We start from the raw sequence: 25282 nt of genomic DNA on the forward strand, positions 1-25282 counted from the left end.
AACCCTCAGGATACTTGGTATGCATATCCAAAGTGATGGGAAGCACACGACTACACTCCTGAGACTCAAGCAGGTAGTAGGGGCAATCTCGCACCTCATCCGCCGGGTCTCGGGCCACCACAGAGGCATGAGGGAGCGTGATCTATGCCGACTTGTTCACGCCTTTGTACTCAGCCGTGTACTCTACTCCACCCCCTATCTCAAGCTCTCTCGCCGTGAAACTGACGCCATGGACGCTCTTATTCGCCGGGCATACAAAGTCGCCCTCCACCTTCCCATAAATACACCTACCGACCGACTCTTACAATTAGGCCTTCACAACACAATCGGGGAACTTGTAGACACGCACCGCCAAGCACAGTGCCTTCGTCTCACACAAACCAACTCTGGCCGGTACATACTGCACTCCCTTGGAATCCGGATACCAGCCAACGATCCGACATTACGCCCCATATCAAAACTCTTACACCGCGAACTGCTTATTAAGCCACTCCCCCATAACATGCACCCCGACCACCACGATAAGCGCCGCAGAGCTCGAGCTACAGCACTGCACCGTTATTACGGCTCGGAACCGGACGCCGTATGGGTAGACGCAGCCTGCAAGGCTGATGAAGCGGTCGCTCCCGTGGTGGATCACACTCTCTCTCCGATCGGAACGCACACACGCCCCCCATACACCTCTCCCGAAGCTGCAGAGGAAGCCGCCATTGCCCTAGCTATCATCAACACAGAAGCACGGTATGTTTTATCAGACTCCAAAACTGCAATACTAAATTTCGCACGAGGCCGAGTCCACGTCCCTGTTTTTTGCATACTGGACTCGCCCGTTGCACCCCCGCCCCGTCATGTGGAGCTGATTTGGGTGCCCGCGCACTGCGGGAATCCTGGAAACGAGGCCGCCAACCTCTTAGCCCGAGGTTCTTTAAATCGGGCTCTTGCGGCCTCCGATCCGGGATTCACGAAGGAGCGCGAGCACACTTTCAACGAGCTGACGAATGCCTCCAAGGCGGCGCGTCAGCTGTACGCCATCGACAAGCAACCCTTTGGCGCCGATTACAAACACACACTCTCCCATCTCCTCTGACTCTATCTCACTACCACCCACTTTTCCTCACATCAGCCTGTAATCTCTGTCCCGAACCTCGCGCTTCTGCTCTCCACCTCCTTTCTAATTGCCCGACGGATCCTCCCCCGCGGGGCCTCGAGCACCTGAAGACCTGGAAGGACTGGGAGACCCTGCTGCGCTGGAGACCCGGTCGTACAGACCATGGCTGCTGATCGGGGCTGCCAGCGTTATGGAGCGAAGCAACATAAACGCTTGAGTGCAGTGGAGTCGTGCGGGGGCCCGGGAGCCTGCGCGCCCCAAACTCCTCAGTCTTACAATAAAGTTTTTATGATGATGAACACCGTCCGAGGAATCCAAGTACAACGCTAAACCTTGCTATCGCTTGTCAATGTTTCGCCCGTATGGCGAAACTGGGTAATTTGTTTCCCACTTCACCCCTACGGGAACGCTGCCGCCGGACTCGGGATCAAGCCACGGCAGAGGCAACGCGGTGGACAAGAAAAGGGCTGGGTGCGCAGGACGCACCGTCTTCATTGAGCCATCGCGGCAAACGCCACATCTCGCGAAAGTACCCCAAGAGTTATAAATCGAGAATGCGACCGTGAAGCAGCGCCTTGTGCGCCGCTGCTCCCTACAATGCCGGCGCACTTCAAGTGGATCATAACATGGCAACAAATGCTAGTCAGTGCGTATACGTCCTTTACCTCGTTGCATGCCGCTGCAGAAAATATAAACAAAAATATGTTATAAACAAACGCTTCACAGAATTGCACGTGCGCGAACGCCAGATCACGGCAGTACCGAAGCGCATGTTGTTTGGCCTGTTCGCGCCGAAGCCCAAAGCCCCAGAGCGTCGCCGTGGCGCCTTTGCTCCATCCACCGAACCACCCGCCAAACACACATACGTACGCGCGCTCACGGGAAAGAGAACGAATGAAGGAGCTCAGAGAGAAGCAGGCGGCAAAGTGCTGAGAGGGCAAAGAGCGGAAAGAGCAAAGAATAGCGCTTTTTGCTCTTTCTTCTGGATCGACAGGGAAGGGTACATTTTCTCTTTGTCTTAGCATCTTCATTGGCGCGTGTGAACCGTTCACGTGACACCTTTCCGACCAATTATAAAAGGATTTCCACCGCAAGCGTTGTGCCAGTTGCGTATTCTCAACAATAGTTGTGCGGTTGTAGCTGGTTCTTTGTTCTATGTCTTTATCTTGGGCGCGTTTTTAGGCATTGTGGCGATTGTGTGGCGACTGATGTTGACGAGTTCGGTACCTGAGTCATCTTTTTTTGCATCGCGCCCTCTGTACCTCAGTTCACGAGCTCGTGCTCTTGTGTGTTGTTTTCCGCCCTTGATACCGCCGGCCTGTGCTGCGCTGGAAGGAGTTACGAGGGTCGAAGCCGCACTAAAGGACTTATCCACTTCCTTATATTAAAGGTGGGTACCAAGTGCATGTAGGTATGGGTTTTTGAGCGCACACGAATTCCAAATGAACGAAACGGCTCACGAGTCTGTTTTTCATCGCCCATGTCGTACCGTGTCTGCATTAGTCATTGGCTGTCATGGCGTTGCCTGCTATCTATAGGTATAGTGCCTAGAACATACTGGCCAATATATTCTAGGCACTATACTATAGGCACCGCGCATTGGCCCGATGGTTTTGCGGCTATTTCAGCTTCCTATACAAGATCTGCGGATGCCGAGCCGCTTGGGCAAGGTCGGGAATGAGACACCATGATGAAACGCAGCAGACTGACGCCTGTTCCATGGCTTGCTTGAAGCTGATAAACCAGCTTGCTTATCACGGCAGCTATCCACGGCATTGTCGAACGCATGTCGCATGTAAAGTACGGTTATGCGTATTACATGCTGAACGTGAAAAATTGAGGGGCTTTAGCTGAACGTAGAAGCACTTGCCTCGATATCAGCTCTGCTTAATGAGCACCGTGAACGTGTAACGTTTCCTGCGAGATACCTCTCTCGCTAGGCGCTGCTGTCAGCATGGAAAGCGTGTGGGTCCGGTGCCCATACGTTTGCTTTTGCACAGCCCTTAGGCACATCATCGACCGAACTTTACGCATGAGTATTTGAAAAACATTGGTGGTTTAATGTCGTTCGCAGCTAACAAATGCTAAAATGCTGCGTCGTTTGCCTCGCGACCTTGCTGGAAGCACGGAGTGTTTGGTGCTGCCAGCTGTGGTATGCGAAACAAACCCGGTAGTGGGCAGATTTGGCGAAAGCTGCCTGGCGCGTCTTGCTACCAGATGATGGCGGTTGTAAGCTTCGCGTTAGAGTTCTGACTGGCGTGGTAGGGGTCTGTATGAGACGTTCATTTCAGGGATCGCCAGTCGTTTGGGCGCAGGCGCGAGTAAGAGCGGGCACGAGAGAGAAAATCTGGGGGCTTTTGCTCCTTGAATATATGTTTCTGCCTGGTACTACGGAGGAGGTTTCTTAGCGCGTGTTGTAGGCGTTTGGCCGTAGGCGTGCCGGCATTGGGGAGTGGGGTCGAGTTTGTATGCGCTCGGATGCTGGCTGCCTGCGCGGTAAAGTAGGTGAAGCAGCGGGCTAAGTCAATCGTGGTGGATCGTTGCTTCCTCGTGCCTTACGGCGATGTACCTTGTAAATAACATCACAGATGTTTCTGTGGGAGCAGTAGCGACCGTAGTAGAGCCCGGGCCGCATATATCGAAAATCTGGAAGGCAGAGTGCCTTATACCAACCGCGGTTGAACGCAAGTGGCTGAAAGGCCGCCGGTGACGATGACAGACCCAGCACCAGCGCAGCAGGCGCGAAAAAGTCTGTCCGACGTATACCTTCAGACGCAAAGTTCTGACTGGTGTTGCAGAAGTCGCGGTGTGCGGTAGTGCTGGACTGAGCGGCACACGCTGGCGGCTGGACGTAATTATATTTATTCAATCGTGTTTTTTGCTAATTGTAACAACGTGTCATTATTTCGCATTATTGGCGGCGCCTCCAGGACACCAAAGCGGCAACGGGGACACCAAAGCCAGAACCCGGACTGGCCGTAGGTTGGGGCTCGCCGAGGCCTCAACCCACGGGCCGCCCTGCTTCCAGCTTTGATCACCCCGCTACCCCTTGGGTGCCCTAAGATCCTGCACCGCCTTCTTTACTCAGGTGCTCTCCTGAGGCCTCTGTTTGCCGGTTACATGTGCCCTCCTGGAGCAGTGCTTGCAAAAAATCCAATCTATTGTCGCGACAAAAAAAAAAAAAAAAAAAAAAAAAACGACCCGCTACTTATACAACACCAGTCAGAACCTTGCCCCTTCAGACACAGCGATCACCAAATGGGAGGTCCGTGCCCACTGCCTCGCCGGGCGGGGGCAGCCAGCGTAAACAAACTCGAGCGCACTCCGCAATGACGGCATGTCTAGGGGACAAAGCATACAACACGCGCTAATAAACCTGCTCCGTAGTGCCTAGGCAGAGAGCAAAAGCCCCCAGATTTTCTCTCTCGCACCTGCGCGCAAACGACTGGCGATCCCTCAAATCACGGAGGAAGGAAACTCAGGAGAGGCCCTGACGTCACTCTTTGTGAAGCGAAAGTCATGGAGGAAGGAAACTGAGGAGAGGCCCTACCCCATCAACGCCTCCTAGATAACACAAGGCCGGTGCACTTCGATCCGTGACGTCATGCTACCTTGCCCGACTGCCATAGTATCCAATGGGGACGCTCCCGATCGAGCCCCGGTGGTTTTGGCGTCATCGTCTTCGTCACGCTGAGCTTGGCAATGGAAATTTCGGTCCAAGTAGCATGATGTCACAAATCGGAGTGCACAGGCCTGCTATTTAGGAGGCACTGACCCCATCCGCGCGCAAGGAGAAAACTGTGGAGGAAGTGACGTAGAAGGTTCTCTTTCTTGCTGATTTTTATTTCTTTGTTGTAGCAGCCACGCCTTTCGGGCCACAATGGCGGCTCTGTTTTGGATCTGTGCGCTCACACGTGTTGCTCCGTAGGTTTCGTACCCTGGCAAAGGCGCCGTGCGGGCAGGTTTGCGTTGGTCTCCGTCTTTTGTTGCGCTGCGTTATCTGGACCGGGCTCTCCCGGATGTTGCTGTGGCCAGGTGGGACAGGAGGAACTAAAGTTCGTGAAATGAACGCGCATGCAACGCAGTATGCAATGTACCGCGCCACGGCAATGGCAACGGACGAAGGAATATCGGCGGGAAATTGTGCCCTCTTTGGCGGAATCATGCTAACGTGCTAACGCTTGTTTAGTATTGCTGCGGAGCGCGCGGGTCCGAGCAGCACGGTTGCGCGCAGCGCGGCGTGGTTTCGCGAGAAATGTAAACAAGAGAGGAGAGCTGGCCCGATAGGCGGAGCAACGCCATGAGCAACGCCAACTTCCGGCTTCACTTTAGCTTCACAAAGAGTGACGTCAGGGCCGCTCCTGAGTTTCCTTCCTCCGTGGCGAAAGTGAAGCCGGAAGTTGGCGTTGCTCATGGCGTTGCTCCGCCTATCGGGCCAGCTCTCCTCTCTTGTTTAGATTTCTGCTGCTCGGACTGGCGCGCTCCGCTCCTTCCTCCGTGCTACAGTGTACTAGAATATCCATGCCTCAAATGAACGTCTCGTGGGGTCTGTTGCCAGATTTGCGGGTCAATGTTGCCAGACTGCCTGCCAAATTTGACGGCGAAAAACACCGTCAAATGTAGCGAATGCAACGACGCCGTTTCCGAAGCGCACAGAGTTACCATATCCGGAGTATAACACGCGCACACCCTCCCAGCTCCCGAGAGTACCGTAAAGTTGCTGCATAACCCGTGCACTTTCGAATAACCCGTGCACTTTCGAAAGACGGTTGCATTGGCTTGCTTTGCATAGGCAATCTTCTGGGCCTTATGCTGCTTGCAATACCGACTTATGCTTTGCAATACCGCAACGAGCAAGCGATTCGGAAGCGCACGGGTCATGCAGCAACTTTACGGTACTATCAGGGGCTGGGGGAGGGTGCGCGCGTGTTATACTCCGGATCTGGTAGCTCTTTGTGCTTCGGAAACGGCGTCGTTTCATTCGCTACATTTGACGGTGTTTTTCTCCGTCAAATTTGACATGCAGTCTGGCAACAGACTCCTACCGCACCAGTCAGGACTCTGCCAGCTTGATTGTACAACTATACGCAAGGCTAAGGAAAAAAAAAAAACCTTCACCGTGGCAGTGCCTGCAGATTCCCTTTGCATTTTACCGCGAAGCTGTTAATGCGAGTTGAAGCGCTCAAAAACGTTGTATGCCAGATTTACGGTTTTCTGAATACTAGATTATTCATGAAGTTTATATTTTGAGGATGATAAAATTTTTTATTGACAGTTAAGGGGGAACTTGTAAGGGTCGCCTAGTCCGGGGCTCCGTGACGTCGTCGGCGATAGCCCGTGCCCGTCGGATCAGCGCCCGGCGGACCTCGGTGCCGTCGCGAAGGGCTCCTCACTGCCCTATGGTGCGAGATGCAAGAATGATGAGGGCAAGGGACGGGAAACAGGAAGCGGTGAATTGTACAGTAACGTGCAAGGTCGTGGGGGAAACACCACATCCTTGACAAGCGTCGGGTTAGCGCGTGGGGTATGAAGCGTGCAGGAAGTGTAGATTGGGAAATTGGGATTGGATTGGGATTGTAAGTCTGCAATTGGCGAAGTGCGACTGCCTTCTCCCGAGTAAAACCTGCCGGTGGAGGTAGGTACAGCCGACTCTGGCGTGTGTAGTGCTGTGTAACCTCGCGATATGTGAGGAGGGGGGGGAATGCGCTCTGTGTTGGCCGTGTTAAGGACCGTTCACGCAGGACCGCGGGGGTAGCGTGGGCCTGGCGTTCCGGAGCTTGACCAGCATGGAGGGGCCCAGGCAGAGACGAAAGGCGATTCATGTAAAGAGTAACAAAGAATGTTTAATACATCGTCACGAAGCGGTCAGCTCTAGAAGCTCCGTATGGAGTGCGACACACAGTCAAGCTTGCTGAATGCTGAAGCAGATGTCCGTTGGCGGGGGCTTCATTTTCAGAGTCCGGAGCGCTCTCGCCCAGGAGAAAGAAGAACCGCTCGGTTCGTGAAAACAACCCTACGATTTCTCTGACCGCCACTGGCTCAGCACAGGGTAAGGCACTGACGCGCACACACGCACACACAGACCAATACCACCTAGCACAGACACCGCCGGCGTTTTCCTTGCGGAGGAGGAGAAGAAATTAATGCACACGCGAAGCTTAACCCTACCGCTCTCAGAAAACGAAGACAGTACAGCGGAACGTGGGCAGACGTGAGGACGACACGCGCGCAAAAGGGGGCGGGGGGTGAAGGAGAGACCAGAATGCGCGCTTTTCGCAGTTGCGGGCGGCTGGCACATTGAAAACGTCCAGGCTTTCGCCGTTGCCGCGGCGGCGTAACACAAATTGTTCGCAAGAGTCGCAACAGCCCTGCGCGGAGCGCCGCTTGGAGGGTGAGTTATCGAGCGGCCGGAGCGTGTTCATTAATTGGCAATGAGGCATTCATGGCCAGGCGTCCAGAGCAGGTGAATGTTGTGGGCGAGCTGTGCTGTTAATTCGGACGCACGTGAAATAATGTAGTGCTCGGTTTTTTGAATGCCGCGACCTGCCAAGAAAGTCCTGCATGCTGCTTGCGAATCGGTGATTACATTTCCCACGGGAGGCTCGAGATGTGTTCGACGTCGAGGAAAACCTCCAGGATCTCGCCCGAGTCGGTCGATGAAGGGGGAGAGGGTATAGGGGCAGCGCTGACGACCTCGTTGGCGCCGTCGACCACCATCGCTGTGTGCCCTTGTGCCGTGCAAGCCGCATCCGGGTAGAGGATTCTGTTCTCAAGTTCGCCAAGAGTGTGAGCGCGGTATCGCACCCGTGCCCACCGTCGACCGGCATTGTGCTCGGGATGCATGTTACGCGGTATATGGGATGTACCCGAAGCATCCTAGTGATCCTAACCGGTCCCTTGCATGTCCGGGCATGCGGGGGAATAAAGCGGGTGTCGGGGAGCTTTCACCCGTAGGAGTGAGGAGACGTTACCGCTGGCTGCATAATCCACTGGGCCTCGAGCGTCGAGGTTATTGTGTACCCCGGGCGACAAAAGACGCTGATTGGAGCTGTAATGCGGAACCCCGAGTGCAACTTTGGTGGATTTGCGAATGAGCGTGTCTACGCGGTCACGTTGTGCCCGCGTTAGTCGGTGAAAGGGCAGATAGTAAATGTAGCGGCTAAGAATGCATACGTCTATACTATTTGGAGCATGTCCTTTTCCTTACCGTCGATTGCTAACGCGGCGGAGCATGGCGATGATCTACACCGTGTGGCGCGAAAGTAGAGAGACGGTGTGTCGGGCCCTGCCATCGACCTGAACGTATAAAAACAGAGGACGCGCGCTCGCGCCACCCGTGGCACGGGCGTCCCGTCGACGAGGACTGTGATGGAGCCTGTTGTGCCATTACCACAAGCCCGGATTCCGAATCTACAAGATGCAGAATTTATCCTGCGAACGCCCTTTGGACAAACCCGGGGCTGCGCCGAAAGGCACAGCGCCCTAATTCTCCCTTGACAAGTCAAGATGCTGAGCCGTCAGGCAGTGGTGTCCTGCGGAGAAGCATCGGCGAGCGACATGCCCAAACATGCAACCAAGTGCCAGACAGCCCGGCGCCGTACCTCCTTTTGCCTGGAGGTCACCCCGCGCGCCAACTTTGAACCGGGTGGCCAGCGCGGTCGCTGGTTGGACCTCTCTGACGACCGTCGAGTGCTGGCTTTGTATTGGGCCGTTTGAGTGACAATGGTTTCTCGGGGCATTATAAGGCCCGACGCAGCCGCCTGGAAAACCGGATCCACCGACCCACCGGGAGCTGAGTGCCGCTCTCGAGTGGAGTGAGATGTGTCACGCGTTTTCGCCGGACGTCGCCGTGCGGGAACAGTCGCGTTTGCTGTGAGCTCTCGGCCCCAGTGCCGATCCGATCTTGTCCTGTATAATGACCTGTATATAGTGTATAAAGTCCCTTTTGTTATTCTCACCGACGCCTGACTCGGAGTCTTCGCTACCAACGCTCTGTCACGAAACGGGTGACGAGCGCTACGGGACCACCTCAAAGTCGTAATAGTGGTGGCAGCGGTGCAAAGTCGTAACAAGCCCGGCGGAGACTGGCTGCGGGGACGGAAGAGGACGATGTTCGGACTTGTGGGGCGCGCGACCTCGGCCGCCCTGTCGGGCGCCATGTACAGTGTAACCATGGCCTTGAATGCCTCCGTCCGAGCCCCGAACCGTCCACGGCGTTATATCGTCGGCAAAGAGCGCATGGTGAAGATGCTCGAATTCGTTAAGTTTTTCGAGTATTCTTGCCATAGTGATGTTAAAGGGTCCCTAAAGGTTACTATGAAGTCAAGTTAGTGATAAAGCAATGCTCTAGAACGTCTAAGGCGTCAATATAATCGCTAACAGAGCTTTAGTAACCGAGAAATTGAGGTAAATGCATGACACGATTTGACCGACATTCCGGTACCCAGCGACATTCCGGTACTAGCCCGATGACGAAGGCACTCCTCATCATAATTGATGTCACTAGTATTCAACTACTCGTATTAAAAAGATCATTTCATTAGGTTATAAGACGAAAGAAAATGCTACTTGTCTACTTCTGTTCGATTCTAAGAAAAAATCGATATTTTGACGTTACCCTTCAGTAGTATGGGTGGTCGAAAGGTTTCGTTTTCGCTCGACTCTGCGCCGCGCGCGCTTTGGAGTTTCAGTTGTTTCGTTATCGCGTCGTGCTGCGCTGGTTCTGCTGGCTTGCGAAACTTGCATTTGGAACAAGCAGCGAGAATGCCACGTCCATGTGATGTCGTGGGATGCGCGAACGGTCCGCGGAACTTGGCCAAGGGCAGTTGCAGCGGCGAATCCAACGTTACTTATCACTGTGTGCCAACGAGTGAACCTCTCCGTTTGAAGTGGGTAAGTGCAGTACCTCTGCCACAGCGCGTTGGCAAAGAGCCGAAAAATCTCATAGCGTGCTCGCTGCACTTTCGTCCAGAGGATTACGAGTTCAATGCCGACTTACTGAAGTCGTGTGGGGTGCATTTCAAAGCAATGATTTCCCGTAGCGCTGTTCCGTCGGTCTTGCCTGCATTCTCCGAAGCGCAAGAACAACTGCAGGTCGAAGACGGGGCGGTGAGTGCGGCATTTGGTTTTCACGAAGGAAAAGCTACAAATCTGCGAATATGTACAGCCATGACATACAATTGTCATCGTAGTAGTACGCAATGACGCCGGCAGCGCGAGCCCTCAGCAGCAGGTCACGTTCATCGGTGCTTAAATCGCTGAAGTCGAGCCCAGCATCGCGAGCCATCCATTGCAACGAGCGTCGAAGTTGGCGTCATAAAATAAAGAACCAGCTTATCGTCGCGCGCTTTCCCTTCCGCTAGGCACCATAGTTCCGCTTTCGCGCTGCTGTCGGCTCTGTCTTGGCTCTGTTTCTGGCCGCACGTTTGCGTTTTGTGCAGAAAAGCCGTAGCGCCGTCTGCGGGCGCCGTTTTACTCACCTTGAATTAGGAAGGAACAACGCCAACTAAGACGACCACGAGAGGGAGAACGACACAGGACTCTCACCGACGGCGCAACGTCACTATGGGACCATGACGTCACCACTCCTCGATCGGAGGGCGGGCGATTTGAACTGCGCTAGAGGTACGCGGACGCTTCAGAACGCATTTTCTCTTAAAATAAGTCGCTTCTTCCCATGAAACAAGCGTTTCGAGGTTTCTGGGATGGTATTTCAACAGTCCACGTTGACTTAATATTAACCTTTAGTGTCCCTTTAAAAAGGGCTGGTGAGATCACCGATCCTTGGGGGTGCCACTCCCGTAAGTTGGATGATACCCGAGCGGTGAGGACCGATTCCGATCGTTGCTGTGCGCTCGCGGAGGAAGGTTCGGACGTATAGTTGTATACCCGGATGCCGCAGCGCGATTCGGCGAGGTTGTCGACGATGAGGTCGTGCTCGACGTTATCGAAGGCCGACTTAAGGTCGAGCGCGAACAAAGCGCGGGTTTGGGCCCCCTTGCGGGAGACCCAAGACCTACCCCTTTATTTGTAGACGATGAGCAAAACGTGAACAAGGTGAATGCAGGAGCCAACGTTTCGACAAGTGGACTTGTCTTCTTCAAGGCGACGTACGCTTTCCTCTCCACAGCATATAGGTGAATGCAGGAGCCAACGTTTCGACAAGTGGACTTGTCTTCTTCAAGGCGACGTACGCTTTCCTCTCCACAGCATATAGGTGAATGCAGGAGCCAACGTTTCGACAAGTGGACTTGTCTTCTTCAAGGCGACGTACGCTTTCCTCTCCACAGCATATAGGTGAATGCAGGAGCCAACGTTTCGACAAGTGGACTTGTCTTCTTCAAGGCGACGTACGCTTTCCTCTCCACAGCATATAGGTGAATGCAGGAGCCAACGTTTCGACAAGTGGACTTGTCTTCTTCAAGGCGACGTACGCTTTCCTCGCCACTGTGGCGAGGAAAGCGTACGTCGCCTTGAAGAAGACAAGTCCACTTGTCGAAACGTTGGCTCCTGCATTCACCTTGTTCACGTTTTGCTCATCGTCTTGAATTTCCATCTCCCGCATTCCCCGTCTTTTCCCTTTATTTGTAGTAGCACGTCCTGTGTCGACAGGTGCGAACGAAAAGCGAACTGCGTATGCGAGAAAAAGCACTGGCCCACGAGGAACGGCTGCAGGCGCCGCAGGACCACTTGCTCCATGAGCTTGCCTGTACAGTTTGTAAGTGACACGGGTCTGAGATTGTTGATGGAGATGGGTTTCCGCGGCTTTGGGTTGAGAGATATGTCCGCGTGGCGCCAAATCTGGGGCAGCGCGCCATTCAGCCAGTGCTCGTTAAACGTTTCCACCAACCGCTCAATGTCCTCGTTATTAAGAGAAAGCTTTAGCTCGCGCCCAACTCCGATCCGGCCTATTGAAATGCATGTAAAACGCAAAAATGCTTTTATGAGGTAACCCCTGAACTGATTTGAGTGAAATTGGTTGCATTCGCAAGATAAAGGTAAATTATAGTGACTGATGGAAGCGGAATTTCAATTTAGGGCTTGAATTTTGTAAAAACAATTTTAAAAAGTTCAAAAGAGAAATAGAAGCAGGAAGTTTACAAAATAATAGCTCGCATCAAGAAAGATATCGCGCTTCTGTAAAAGGAATCCATTAGACCATTCAAAGCGGACAAATTTGATATGTCAAGTTATATCTTACGTGAATTTGTTGCGTTGTGTATAACGTTTCTGCAAAAGCTATATTTCCCCATTACAAAATTTTTTAGGATTTATGTGTAGCATATCAATTTTGTCCGCTTTAGATGTACTATTAGGTACAATTCATGGAATTGTGATATCATTTTTCATTGCCGAGTTACCCAAAGTTGTAAACTTGATAGTTTCGTTTTCCTAAAGTTGTCAATTTTTGCCAATTTTTATTAAAAATATTGACGACCTAAATAAAAAACCCGAAACACACAGTCACTAGATTTTAAGTTTTTCTTTTAAATGAAACAAACCTCGTCAAGTTTGGTAGAGTGGTTGCCGAGAAAAATGAATTCTCCTTTTACATGTATTTAGATAGGAGCACCCGAGCGAAACCTCTTAACCACTCCACCAAACTTGACAAGGTTTGTTACATTTAAAAGAAAAACTTGAAAAATCTAGTGACTGTTGGTTTGGGATCTTTTATTTAGGTCGTCAATTTTTATTAAAAATTGGCAAAAGTTGACAACTTTAGGAAAACGAAACTATCAAGTTTACAACTTTGGGTTACTCGGCAATGAAAAATGATATCACAATTCCGTGAATTGTACCTAATAGTACATCTAAAGCGGACAAAATTGATATGTTACACATGAATCGCAAAAAATTTAGTAATCTGAAAATACAGCTTTTGCAGAACCCTTGTACACAACGTAACAAATTCACCTAAGATATAAAATGACGGATCGAACTTGTTCGCTTTCAATGATAAATGGGTGCCGTTTTCAGAAAAGCGATATCTCTTCTTGATGGAGAACTATTAATTTGAAAACTTCGATCGTGCGTCAATATTTTTTTACTTTCAAATTTTCGAAATCTTTTTAACAAAGTTCACGCCCTAAATCGAAATTCCGCTTCCAACAGTCACAAGGATTTAATTTTTCTCCCTCAAATGCAACAAACTTAATTAATATCGGACGTGGGGTTATCTCAGAAAAATGTTTTTGCGGTTTACATGTATTTGAATAGGCCGCGTCGGCTTGGCTTGCTCTTATAGGCCGTTTCACATGGCGCGATCGGGGCGAAAAATATCGACCTGCCGCGCACGTCGCAGAGCGATTTTCGCTGACAACTTTCACATGCGTTTGAGGCAGCGCGATTTCCGTCGCAGCGATGCGCGAGATTGCCCCCTGCTCACGAAGTGTCTGTGCCTGCATCGTTAAATAAAAACACCATGGAAACTAGTCAAATATTCGAATTTTCCTATTATTCGATAATAGAATAAGTACACAATTTTTTAACGTTTAAAAGCGTTGAGACTTTACGACAGCTTGCAGATGCGACGAGTGAAACACTGCACAACACCGCAGGTATGAGCGTGCGGTTTGTGTGGCGTCGGTGGGGTGGTTCCGTTTATTTCACTCTAGTTTCGTTGTTACTGTGGAAGCCACAACTTTTTTCCTGGATGAGTATTTGCCTTTGCAGAAGAACAAGCTACTAATGAGTGTGCATGTATAGGCAGCTGGCACAATTTGCAGCGATGAAGAGGTTGACGACGGTGGCGATCAAGTGGTTACGTGCCTCATGTTGAAGCGGCGTCCTTCTTCCGACCTGGATAGCGTGCAGCTTTTCCTTTTAAACGAACTGTGTAAGCCGAAAAAAAAAAGAAAAAATGTTTATGAAGCTCCCGAAGCCGCAGGCGCATGTGGGTACGCCCTATTAAAACATAGCTAAAAGTGGCGCGCGACATTGCTCCACAGAGCTACCAACGCGCGGTAAAGCAGGAAAGCGCCTATTTTGACGACGCTTTGTTCCGTCACACATTGAAGCATCACAATGAAGCATGGCTTCATTCAGCATGGCAAGCGTGGCCCCCAAAGTGTGGATGCGCGCGTGTTTGCAGAAGCACGTACAGCTGTAACATAGGTTACGCGAGATGTTTATCTTGTCCGAGTACCTTTACAGCGTGCATGGTAGCGAGCGACGCGTACATGAAACGCACTGTCGCGCACGCCGACGCGTGATGGCGCACGTAAACTATATGTGTATATATATGAACCATGCACGCTTTGTCAGCGGCAGACTTGTGCGTACGTGGAAGAGCGATAAGAAGTTGAAACAATGTCCTTACGCGCTTCGGCAGCCCACCTCTATTTTTGGGCCCTTGGTCAGACGTTAAATTTTAAGGCTATCCAGGCCTTACGTGATTTTTTGTTAAAAAGCACTGGCCTGGGCTGGAGGCTTTAAGTTGTCCAAACAGCTTACTATATGCTTCGCATCTTTCCTCATCATCGTCACCCATCATGCGCCTCTTTCTTTCCCCCTTCCCCTTCCCCCAAAGCAGAGTAGCTGGCTAGAGGAATGCACCTCGGGTCGACCTCTCTGCATTTCGTACCATTAAACCTTTCTCTCTCTCTTGTGCTTTGGAAATGAGCGAATAAAAGAATAATCGATCGTACTCTGCACATAAAAATTGTTGGTATTAAATGCCTTACTTAAACACTTAGCTACAACTTAAACAATTTGTAAGCAGTTAATGATGGTGAGCAAACCACCCGATGTGTCTTTCGTGTAGTACCCGCGTCGGGGACACATACATTTAGTTCGAATCAATGATTTGTTTTGAGCAGTGTGGCCTTATGTCACAGCAGACACGTGCTCTGCGTGAAGGTTGTTGCGTAGACGATTCGCGACGCATATAGGTATAGGACCGGCGTTTCTAAAGGCCCTATCTACCGGATAATAAGTTATCCTTTCATATCTGAAGAGAGCATGTCCCTGCCTTTCCATTTATCGCGATTTCCTTTCATCGGGCAGTGAGAACTGCAGGGAGCTTAAACCGGATTGCGTCCGGTTCGCTACCTCGTACTGGGGACGGGACCGACACGCGCATAAAGGTACGAGGGAAAGGGAAAACTCAAGGGTTCGAATTAAGGCGTTCACAGACGCATACCCCCGCCTGCTCATCGATGGTCTCTTAGTTCAGTTGTCCAGACAGCTTTCAGTAACCGAAGCAGCAGCTCCTGTAGCCCCTCATGAGTGACGCCTGACGCTAGGATCCCAGCACCTCTTGCTCGGTCTTGTCTTCCAAGCGATGGCGCATACTTGCTATGGGGGAACGGCCAATAAGCAGGCGGTTTCCGGTATGTTTACTGGGATTAAAAGAAAACTGAATTTGAATAGTAGAGCGTGGGAGTAATGTGACTTAGAAGTTGAAAAAAATATATACTGTAAAGAATTTTGAGATAATTTAACGTACAGAAATGAAATAATAGAGATAATCGATAATTTTTGAAATTCAGCAAGGTACTCTTTGGCTCTCTAATAAAAGTGTAAACTGCTAGAAAAGCATCCCTGTGGCTCGATCCCAGTGAAGTCGCCCCAAAAGAAAGAATCGTTGGCGAGGTTAGCGATTGCCCAAGTATTCGAAATGAGTTTTCGAAGAGTTTTCTTTGTCTAGAAAATCGGCGACACGAGAGAAAGTAATGGTCAATAGATTCAGGTGCATTGCAAAAAGAACATAGAGGGGACACAGCGAGATCAGACCTGTGTAAATAAAAATTTAGAGGCGGTATACGACATCTCAATTTTGTAAAAGAAACTTCCAATTGCTTTAAAGGACACCAATTATTATTCCATGGGAAGCCAAGATGGTGGAATTCATAAGATTATGTTAGCATGGATATTACAGAATTTTGCGATGTAGATAAACTTCTGTACCTAGCCACGGTGACGTAAGTTGATGCCGGCAAAACAGATATGATAGGGTCATTGAGGGATGCTCGTGCGAGTGAATCAGCCATTTCGTTCAAATGAAACCCACGATGTCCCAGTACCCGAAGCAAGTAAACTTGCCGGAAGTACGGAGGTGCCATCGAACAGAATGTTCGCTGAATTCTTGAATTTGTAGATACAGTAAGGGCTGTGCATACAGAAAGCGAGTCGGTCGCAATAACAGCTAATGGGTGATTTTAGGAAAGCTTTCATAATGCTAATCATATCGCTAATAACTCTGCCTTAAATATGAATGTGAAGTCGGGAAGGGGAAGAGGGTGAGACCATTGAATAGGTTCAGAAACGATCCCCACTTCTGCCTTCTCATTGCACGGAGAAGTGTCAGTAGCTGTTATGTTGTCGGTGGCTAGCTCGTGTAGGTGGTCGTGTAAGATATTAATTAAATGTCTGCTAGCTAATAGTTTAGCATTATTTGGAAATATGTCCTCGAATTCAAGTTTTAGGTCTGGTGAGGCATCATATTTGAATGGTAGACTTTTGACGCAGGGACACAGCCAATTATTCTAACTGTGCTTGCACAAATATTATCTGAGGGCTGTGTAATCTCGACCACGATACTTAAAAAACTAAGACTGTTCAGTGATAAATACATATTGCTTACATCTATTCAAAAAGTCATTTTTTTAAATGTCTGAACCGTAAGCATGCAGGATCTGCATTCAAAGGTGGGTATGAACTCCCTGATATAAAAGTTTTGGCAGCGAATCTAGGTAGCCCGAGGCATAAGCGTATAGTTTCCCTTTCTAAAAGTATCAGAGGTTTAATTTTGTAGCCGGTACCTCTGGAAAATAATAGGCAGCCGAATTCTAATATGGGCCGAACATAGGTCTTCTATATCATCTGTAAGGTATCCTTGTTAGTTCAGAACGAATGTGTGAGCAGCCGGTGGAGCATAGCTACGGCACGTTCTGCATTTGTTTTAATATGTTCAATGTGACTGCGCCAGGCGAGCTTTCCAACGTAAGTAACACCAAGGTGCTTGACTGCGTCAACTTGAGGAATGATTTGCTGGCGGTATTGTAGAGAAATGTATATGCACCTGTGCAGGTTACGGAAAGACTAGTACCGCACTTTTACTAACATTTGGCGACATGCGTAACCACTCCAGCCATGTCTCAATCATTCCTAAGTAATTCTTCGACGACTGGTTTAGTGAGGGTACATTAGTTGCGGGTGTAAGAAATGTGATATCGTCGGCATAAACATAAGTGTATTTCCGGAGACGAAAAGTAATTGTACTCAGCAAAATGCTAACTAAGATAGGGGAAAGAACGGCACCATGTGGCACACCTCTTGTCTGCTTGTGTTTAGACGTCGAAGTACCGCGTTGATGATAAAATATCGATCTCTTATAAATTCATATATCCAAGCGGTCACATACTTCAAGAAATTCGTAGACGGAAGTTTATTGAATAGAATACGATATTCTACAGAGTCGTATGCTTTTGCTACATCTAGCGTCACCAAAGCTGCGTACTCTCGTTTGCAGCGAGCAAGTTCAATGCGGCTCTCTAGATCTACATGGGCGCACCATGTGGACTGCCCTGGACGAAATCCAATCTGACAAGGACTGAGAAGTGTATTATCCTGCATAAGATTTGTTATACGGCCGTGAACAATCCTTTCTATTAATTTTACGGCATTCGAAGTAAGAGAAATTGGTCTTGTCTAGTTCAAGTCCAGCTGCTTTTTTCTTGACCTGCTGCGCAAAGACCGTCTCGTAGGACATCGCTAGCTCCGCTTCTTCTTTGTCCTTTGCTCACATCTATCGCTCTTGCACGTTCAACAGAAGCCGTCTTTCGGTAAGCACAGAGAGAAAAGAAGAAAACCATTTGTTGCAATGCGTTTCTTTTCACACTTCTACCTATTTGTGCGAGGCTCACTACCTTATTACACGCTATTTTATTTGTGTTATTTAGGTTTCCTTCACTTACATCTTGGACTAGATTTTTTTTTCTGTTCGTTTATCATATTACCGCCCGGCTCCACCACAGTGAGTTTTATGCCTTTATACAAGGTATGATCATCATCATCAGTGTTGTTCACCCGCCGTTCCATCAACGGCCATTCACCAGCACCGTAGTACCGACGCCAAGGTTAACAAAAGGTGAGTGGCGTAGCCAGCCCCTTGGGTGTTTGGATGTGAGAAACTGGCGAACCCAGTGCGCTGGCTTAGTGTCCCGAGGAGCCTTCGTCCATCTTTCCACAGTATAACGATTTGGTCGTGGAATGGCGGTGACATTAGCCAGCTCGATATAACACGCACTCGACCCTTTGACATCGTTCCAAAGTAAACAGCCCGCAAGTTCAGATTAGGTGGCCTGTGTCTTCCCGTATCCGGGTGCACGTTCTAAGACACGTTCTTGGCCCATGTACTAACGCTGCCTTTGCATCTCGCGCAACGAAGACACCTTTAAACTGAGACACTGGTCTCAATGATATAGTTTAGTTGTGTTTGTGTGCATCTGCATCGAGCACTGTGCATATATCATTTCAATTTGCATCATGCCCACCTGTAGTAGCGTGGTAGCTGTCCCGTCAGGCAAACCTCACCAGGTTTCCCTAAAGAGCCTCTCTCTTTCTCGACCCTTTGAACATGATGTAACACGCTACACAGTGCGTTACTTGTTCAGTTTGACCAACTAAAACGCAGCAAACTACTACTTGTCTGCCCTTAGTTGTTGCGATATCAACTGCCTCCCGGACTGCGAAGCCACTCTGATGCCTGTAGCTGGGCGAGGCTTTATTACGCCATTTCATTCCTGCTCGAAATGAAAGCGCCACGCGGCACACTTGCGGCTGCGGCGAAACTATACAGAACACGTTCCCCGAGAGTGGCCCTTCGGCCAGCGCGGACTGTCTCTCGCAGTGTTCAGGGGGCAGGTCCAGTATGCGAGCACAGAGTGCGAGGTCACTTTATTCGAATTGTGGCTTTAATCAAAATGCAACGCGTTTCGCATTTTAAACCGGAATTAGCCCTGAGAACGAACTACAGGGGCGCGGCGAGCGCCGCTCGCGTGACGTCAGGGCGCGGACTCGCGCCTGTCGTCTGCTACAGTTCGGGCGTTGTCCGCGCGCTTTCTGCGGTGTTTTCGTTTGTTCGCCCTCGTTCTCGCTGCTTGTACACTTATGGTGGTCGTCCCAAATATATTTTTACGGCGTCTTCCTTTGCGAACATTTATTCAAAGAGCTAATTTCTTAGACAACAATGCAGCTTTCAAAGGCAACGCTACAGTGCCAGCCGAAGGAGCGCAGACCAACCCATTGCGGGTTTTTATGCGCGGATGGACAATCGCAAAAACACAGCATATAAGAATGCAGTTATGATGCCATACCTGCCGCGGTGCAACAAGTATGTCACAAAGGCTGGCTATATATGACTTCTACAACAGTTACGTTGATTTTAATCCGCTAAAACAGGTTTGCTCAAGACGAGTGGTTCATGGTATAATATCGAATTTTTGCATTTCTTCACAGAAACGCTCGGCACTAACACGGGGACTTAATACTGCAGTTTAGATTCTACAAGCACCACTTGCCTCTTCAACTGCTTCTCAAAATTTGGCGGTTCTTCACGTGTTTATTTTAAGTGGCGGTAATTTGACGTAACTCTAATGAAGGCTTAGAGCTATTTGCAGAATACGAAAAAGAATGTAGCAATATATATTCGCTTGCCGCACTACACGTTCAACTCACTTGAGAAATTTACTGGTGCTTGTTGCTTGAGGAATATACATGAGGAATCTTTTTGGCGAACTGAGACAGGCTGCTCGGCCCAAATTTTTTAGTGAAATATGCCTGTTGGACCGCATGGCTGCAGCTAGAAGTCGAAGCGTCAATCATGAGTAGTATGGGACATATTGAAGATATAAAAATTCCCCTCCGGTGGAGGGTCAGAAATCAAGTGAAACTATATGCAAGGCTTGTGGTGCTTTCTCTATGAATGTCTGCGATTGGATTGGAGCAAACTTTATTTAGCCTGCAGTTGGGCAAGGCTCTCTTTTATGTACCGACGAAGCGAATAGTTATCCGTTTGTATAATTAAACGCTGGATCGAGACATGGTGAGACAGAAGGTGCTTGAATTTTCGTGTTCTAGGCAATCTAAGCTGCGCTGTAGTAGCTCGAGAATACTTTAGCCATTCCAGTTGGCGCTGTAAAAAAAAAAAAAAAAAAAAAAAAAAAAAAAAAAAAAAAAAAAAAAAAGCTTTATGGTTTGAATTCGCAATTGTAGTGAACTGATGGGTTTCGCGAACATAGCGTGCCTCGCCATACCGACAGTCGGTTGCTACCGTTACGTGATCAGGGGTGTGCCATATTGTCGATAAAGGCTACTGAGGGCCACTATGAAACATTTCGTCACTTGCAATTGATTGGCTCTCAATCTTAACAACGAAACTTTTCTCTCAGGTGATTGCTGCTATGGTGTTTGTGAATTAACTATGTAAATACTCTACATGACGCGCCGTCGTGTTAGCAGCCATAAGCAATTCGTTTTTTGGAGGCCTGTTTCAGAGGGGGATGAATGTAGGAGCGAACTTTTTCATAAGAAATGCGCGCCTAACTATATTTTTACGCATTAATGAATTACCATATTTGAATAGAACAACACACCAAAGTAATAAGAACCATGATGACACCTTCGTTGGGCAGTCTTTTTAACACGGATAACATGCTGACGCCAATTACCAAGATTTTTCTTCCATGTAAAATGCAATGTCTCTCATAGCTAAATACCAAGGGAATATTGAGTGTTTAGCGAGGCATCATACACAACTTCGCGTGTTGAATTTGCAGACATTCCTTTTACGCAAAGTTTATGGACAGACACGGCTCATATATCCATTGCAATGCCAGTAGACTCCTTCAACGCTACGTAGCTTGCGATATCCAGGCCGCAAAGTTTGTGGACTAATGCGCTTTAGGAGAAGGAAGTGGGGTTCAGTCATGGCAGCAAAAAGAAGCCGATATATCGTTCAACAAGCACGGATCGAGCCACACATACCCCAAGCATACACGAAGGGAACGAGCGCGCGCGGCAGCCGAGCGAGCGGCGTCCTGGCCGTGACGTCACTCGCGAGAGGGCGCCACTCCTAATTCTCGAGCAGCGGGCTCCGTTCAGCACGAAAGAGCGTACCAACATACCGGCACAAGTTGGCTTGGAGCGCCCGGAACCTGCGCGTCCTTTCGCCCTGAACGACACAGATACGCGCGCCCGCCCAGTCGCAGCCCGAATGCTGGTCCTGTTACAAACGCGACACATATAAAAACGCAGAACCGGCGTTCTGACGGCGCTTGAGATTTGGCTCACGGCTTTGGCTAAAAATTGCGCGCACCTTCGGGGAGGCGAGGTGACTTGGGAGAACCGTGCTAGACCCCGCTTTCATGGCTGCGCCTTTCTCTATGGCTGCGCTGCGGGCATGTGCCACGGTAGACTACGGATGCGCGACATCGAGACATTAGGCTTCTTCAGCTTTGACGAGTATCTGACGCGCAGAGCGCGCTTGCGCTTTTTCAGCTTGTGTGTCCCTTCAGTCGAAAATTACGTGTCCGTAAGTGGGGCATTTTGTCATTTTCCGTGCAAGCACGACCGCAAGAGCCGTCTGCAATGGATGTGCGTCGCCTACGATGCCAAGAAGGGCTTCTCGCGGCGCTGTTCATTTGCTCTGGCATTCGTAGAAAGGAGTACTGTCGCCGGCCGACAAGGATATCCAACGGCATTTGCGCCCGTAGGACTTTCCCAAGCTCACGCCTTTCAGGAGGAATTAGAGGATGATTTGCAAGTGTGCAACTGTATACCTATGCAGAAGTATGTGTACAAAATGGTCGTGGAGGCGCTCATTGGCCGCGGGCGCTTGAGCGTACTTCGGAAGACAGCGTCGTGCACTCGCGACAGAACCTGTAGAAAGTGAACACGCTCAAACATGCCAGCTGTCTCGGTGTCGCAGTGCATACATACTGCCAGAAACACACGAATTCCATCCACGCGCATGCTAGCTGGGACACCCTGCATAATTTGCGCAATAATAATTACTTTTTCGGGATACTTCGTGCTCCACAGTGTTTATTACAGCAGGCTTGTAAATACCGTTTTCCACACGACGCTTACACTATGAAAAAAAAAAAAAAAATCACCGCCCGAGCACAAGCTGAAACGTGCGGCCCCGGTGTTTGTCGCTGGGTTAATCTCGACGGTTCATTAAACGACGGCTTGGTAGGCTGCCGGATCCTCGGTGCGCAGTTGCTGCTTGCGCTCGGCTGCACGAGCCTGTTCTTGTGTCCGGGCTGCAGCATCGGCGCGGCGTAGACAAGGTCGTTCCCGGATCTGCTCGCGGCGTTGTTGATCGATAGCTGCCGGCTCCCCAGGAGTACGTATGACGCGTGGCCTGCCCATTTCGGAGCCGGAGAGAAAGTGCTGCGCGCGCGCTCGGCTGCAACGGAGATCGAGAGCAACGACGTCACTACTGGCGCACAGTCGCGCGCCTCTCTCTCTCTCTCTCTCTCTCTTTTTTTCGCACATGCTCATGGGGTGGCGCCGGAGGCGTTTTCGGCGTACAGGCGACAGACGGACCGACGGACAGACGAATCAGCTAGCCATATACAGCTTCGCTGTAAAAAGTTTGCATTCTTTGGGGCTGTCCTACAACGATAATCATCATTGCTTTGCTTGCATTTCCTTTTTTGAAAACTTCGCGCTCGCTACTTTCCGTCACGCGGATTATGCACGGTTCGTTCGTGACCTTGAAGTACCGGGCTCACAGCATTAAAGGAAGGAAATGCGGGCAAAACAGGTCATGACGATTATCGTTGTGGGACAAGATAAGCCCCAAAGGGTGCAAACTTTTTGTAAGAGTGTAGGAAGCCCCTCACCAGATTTGGCATCACAAGTATACAAGCACAGTGCATAAGTAACTGAGTGGTGAGTTTGTCCAAAATCCAAAATTTATCCTGTGCGCCGTTTAAATTTTCACAGCGATGTCTGTCGTCTCTCCGGCAGAGATTATGTCACAGCTATTGCAGAGGCAGAGAAGGAAAAAAAAGACAAGGGCCTCGTGACATAAACACAACCAATTGGCGCCCTCTTCCCTGAAATGGGAGGAGCCACTTCTCTCAGTGGACTGGCAGTTGGAAAGAGTTTGTGCTGCGAAGCGAGGCCGGTAGCCTTCCTCTCATTGTGCCATCGCCTCACAACATTTCATTTCTTTCTATATCTGCTATTAACAAACCATTTGTAATCATTCTTGCGGTACAATACTCTCTGGGGAAGTTTTACCAGCTCCAGTGTGTGACCAAATCTCTGTTGAGGCTTATGAGGAGCCCCCAAGTTAAGTAAAAAAAAGATACATTTAAAAGAAAATCCTAATCTTTAACAATTAATATTTATGGTCTGTCTTCTAAACTGTGCCAAGTTAGGTGACAGTGACAGGATATAAAACAGACAAGTGCTTGGGTGTCTAGACACAACTATCTCTTCTCTTTTCACTATCCCCTAACTTGTGCATAAAAACCTTAACTGTTGTGGAATGCTACCAAATTACTCAAACCGGCACCCTACTTCCTTTTCAATATGTGTTTAAGTTCACTTACAAATGAAGTTGTAAATTTTCTTTTTTATTGATATAAATTTAATCAAGTGTGCCCCCCACACGTTGAGTCAGTAATGGGATGCAGTAATGAGAGACGCGTTGACGCCATCATGCAGCCAATTTAAGTAAGTAATCTGGGCAATGGATGAAGATCTTTGCCATTTGATATAGATTATGTGTGTAGTCATAGTCATGTGTGTCTGTCATATTGGATGGCATACACCATGCATATATTTGACAGGATATGAAACAGACACAAGTGCTTGGGTGTCTTGCCATAGCCACTTAAGTCGAAGGTGAATAACAGCCATTTCTGTTATAGAACTGCAGCGATTACACAATGGAATTGCACTGAAATATGTGTGTGCTCATGAATTGACTAAACATGGTGCCACATTTCTACACTATAGCATTGTGCAATTATTATTCCGGTTAATGGTAAGTGCATACCGTGCAGGTTCTTACCATATTGCCTAGACGGAAGTCTGGTGCCAACGTATCTGTAAGTGTCCTAATCGGTGCGTGCGACCACGGGAATGCTGAGATACGGTTGTGCGAGGCATGTCTTCAACATGGCTTGGCTTAAAACAGTAATTTCTCCACAAGTGAAGTGTTGTTTAAATTAAAGCACCACCAGAAGTTTTTGTTTACCCATAATACATCTTTCGTTATTGTGCCCTCAGATTAACTACATGAAGAAAAACCCAGATGATTGAAATAAACAGTGGGTGTAGACAGACCGTAGTTATTCCTCCAAATTTAGCCGCTCGCCACTACTGTTCATGTTTGATATAATTGTACAGCCCAGCATGACTTCTCACGCTTGAGGAAAACATGTTTTTACATAATACAGTAGACTCCCTCTATTTCTACCTTGGGCAATTTGACATTTCACTTATTTCGAACGCAGTGAATGGACCTCACAAGAAAGCATACATTGCTATGAAAGAAAAACTTGTTTACTTCGAACTCGAAAGCATGCCATTTCGGTTACTTTGATCGCCACCAAAATGTACCAGTGCCCCTTCAGGTGTGTAGGAGTTGCTATGTAGCTTGAGAAAACAAAACATTCAGCAGGTGATGCTACAGCATTTCTAGGCGTGAAGCTGTTTTATATAAATTCATTTTTAGCTTTTAGTGTCCGGCACTCTTGCGACAATCCATTGCCGCTTCTTTTGTCGTATCACACACAGCCATTCTTTAAACATGTTGGTGCTCTTCGCCTCATGCCTGTAGAGTCACACTTCAAGATCGAAGAAACAAAAATGCATTACAGGCTGCCTTAGCAATAAAACAAAAAAATTGAGTTACCTCATTTTGCTGGCAGTATTTCAACCTTTCGGATATTTTGACCAAATCTTACGATTTTTCAAGGATAATATTAATGGGAGTTGGCTTTGATGAAGAAAAACTGCATTTTAAACTCTTTTAATGAATAATTGAGCCTATGTGACAGATAGAATACTGTTAGCCAAACGTGTCTTTGAGATGTCCTGGCTCTGCAAGAAAGATGCTAAACTGGACTCCCTACTTCTCAACATTCCCATGCATACAACAGTACCACTGAACCACTTTACTTTATAGGAAAATACAAGAAACTTTTACCG

The 25282-nt window shown here is 49.0% G+C and overlaps 1 protein-coding gene across 4 annotated transcripts in view; it reads left to right on the forward strand.

Annotated features, from left to right (window-relative positions):
- The first annotated feature begins 2211 nt into the window (after nt 1-2211).
- LOC126516536 (uncharacterized) overlaps nt 2212-25282 on the forward strand; it is a 160073-nt gene continuing 137002 nt past the window's right edge. For 2 of the 4 annotated variants that reach the window (XM_050166661.3, XM_055063947.2), the window contains exon 1: nt 2212-2498. The gene's annotated coding sequence lies outside the window, so the exon portion shown is untranslated. Of the gene's footprint in view, nt 2499-7064; nt 7158-18138; nt 18198-25282 lie in introns of those variants that run through there. The other 2 variants (XM_055063945.2, XM_055063946.2) reach the window with 2 other exon arrangements.

The sequence above is a fragment of the Dermacentor andersoni genome, chromosome 1, assembly GCF_023375885.2.
Source record: "Dermacentor andersoni chromosome 1, qqDerAnde1_hic_scaffold, whole genome shotgun sequence".
Taxonomy (NCBI): Eukaryota; Metazoa; Arthropoda; class Arachnida; order Ixodida; family Ixodidae; genus Dermacentor; species Dermacentor andersoni.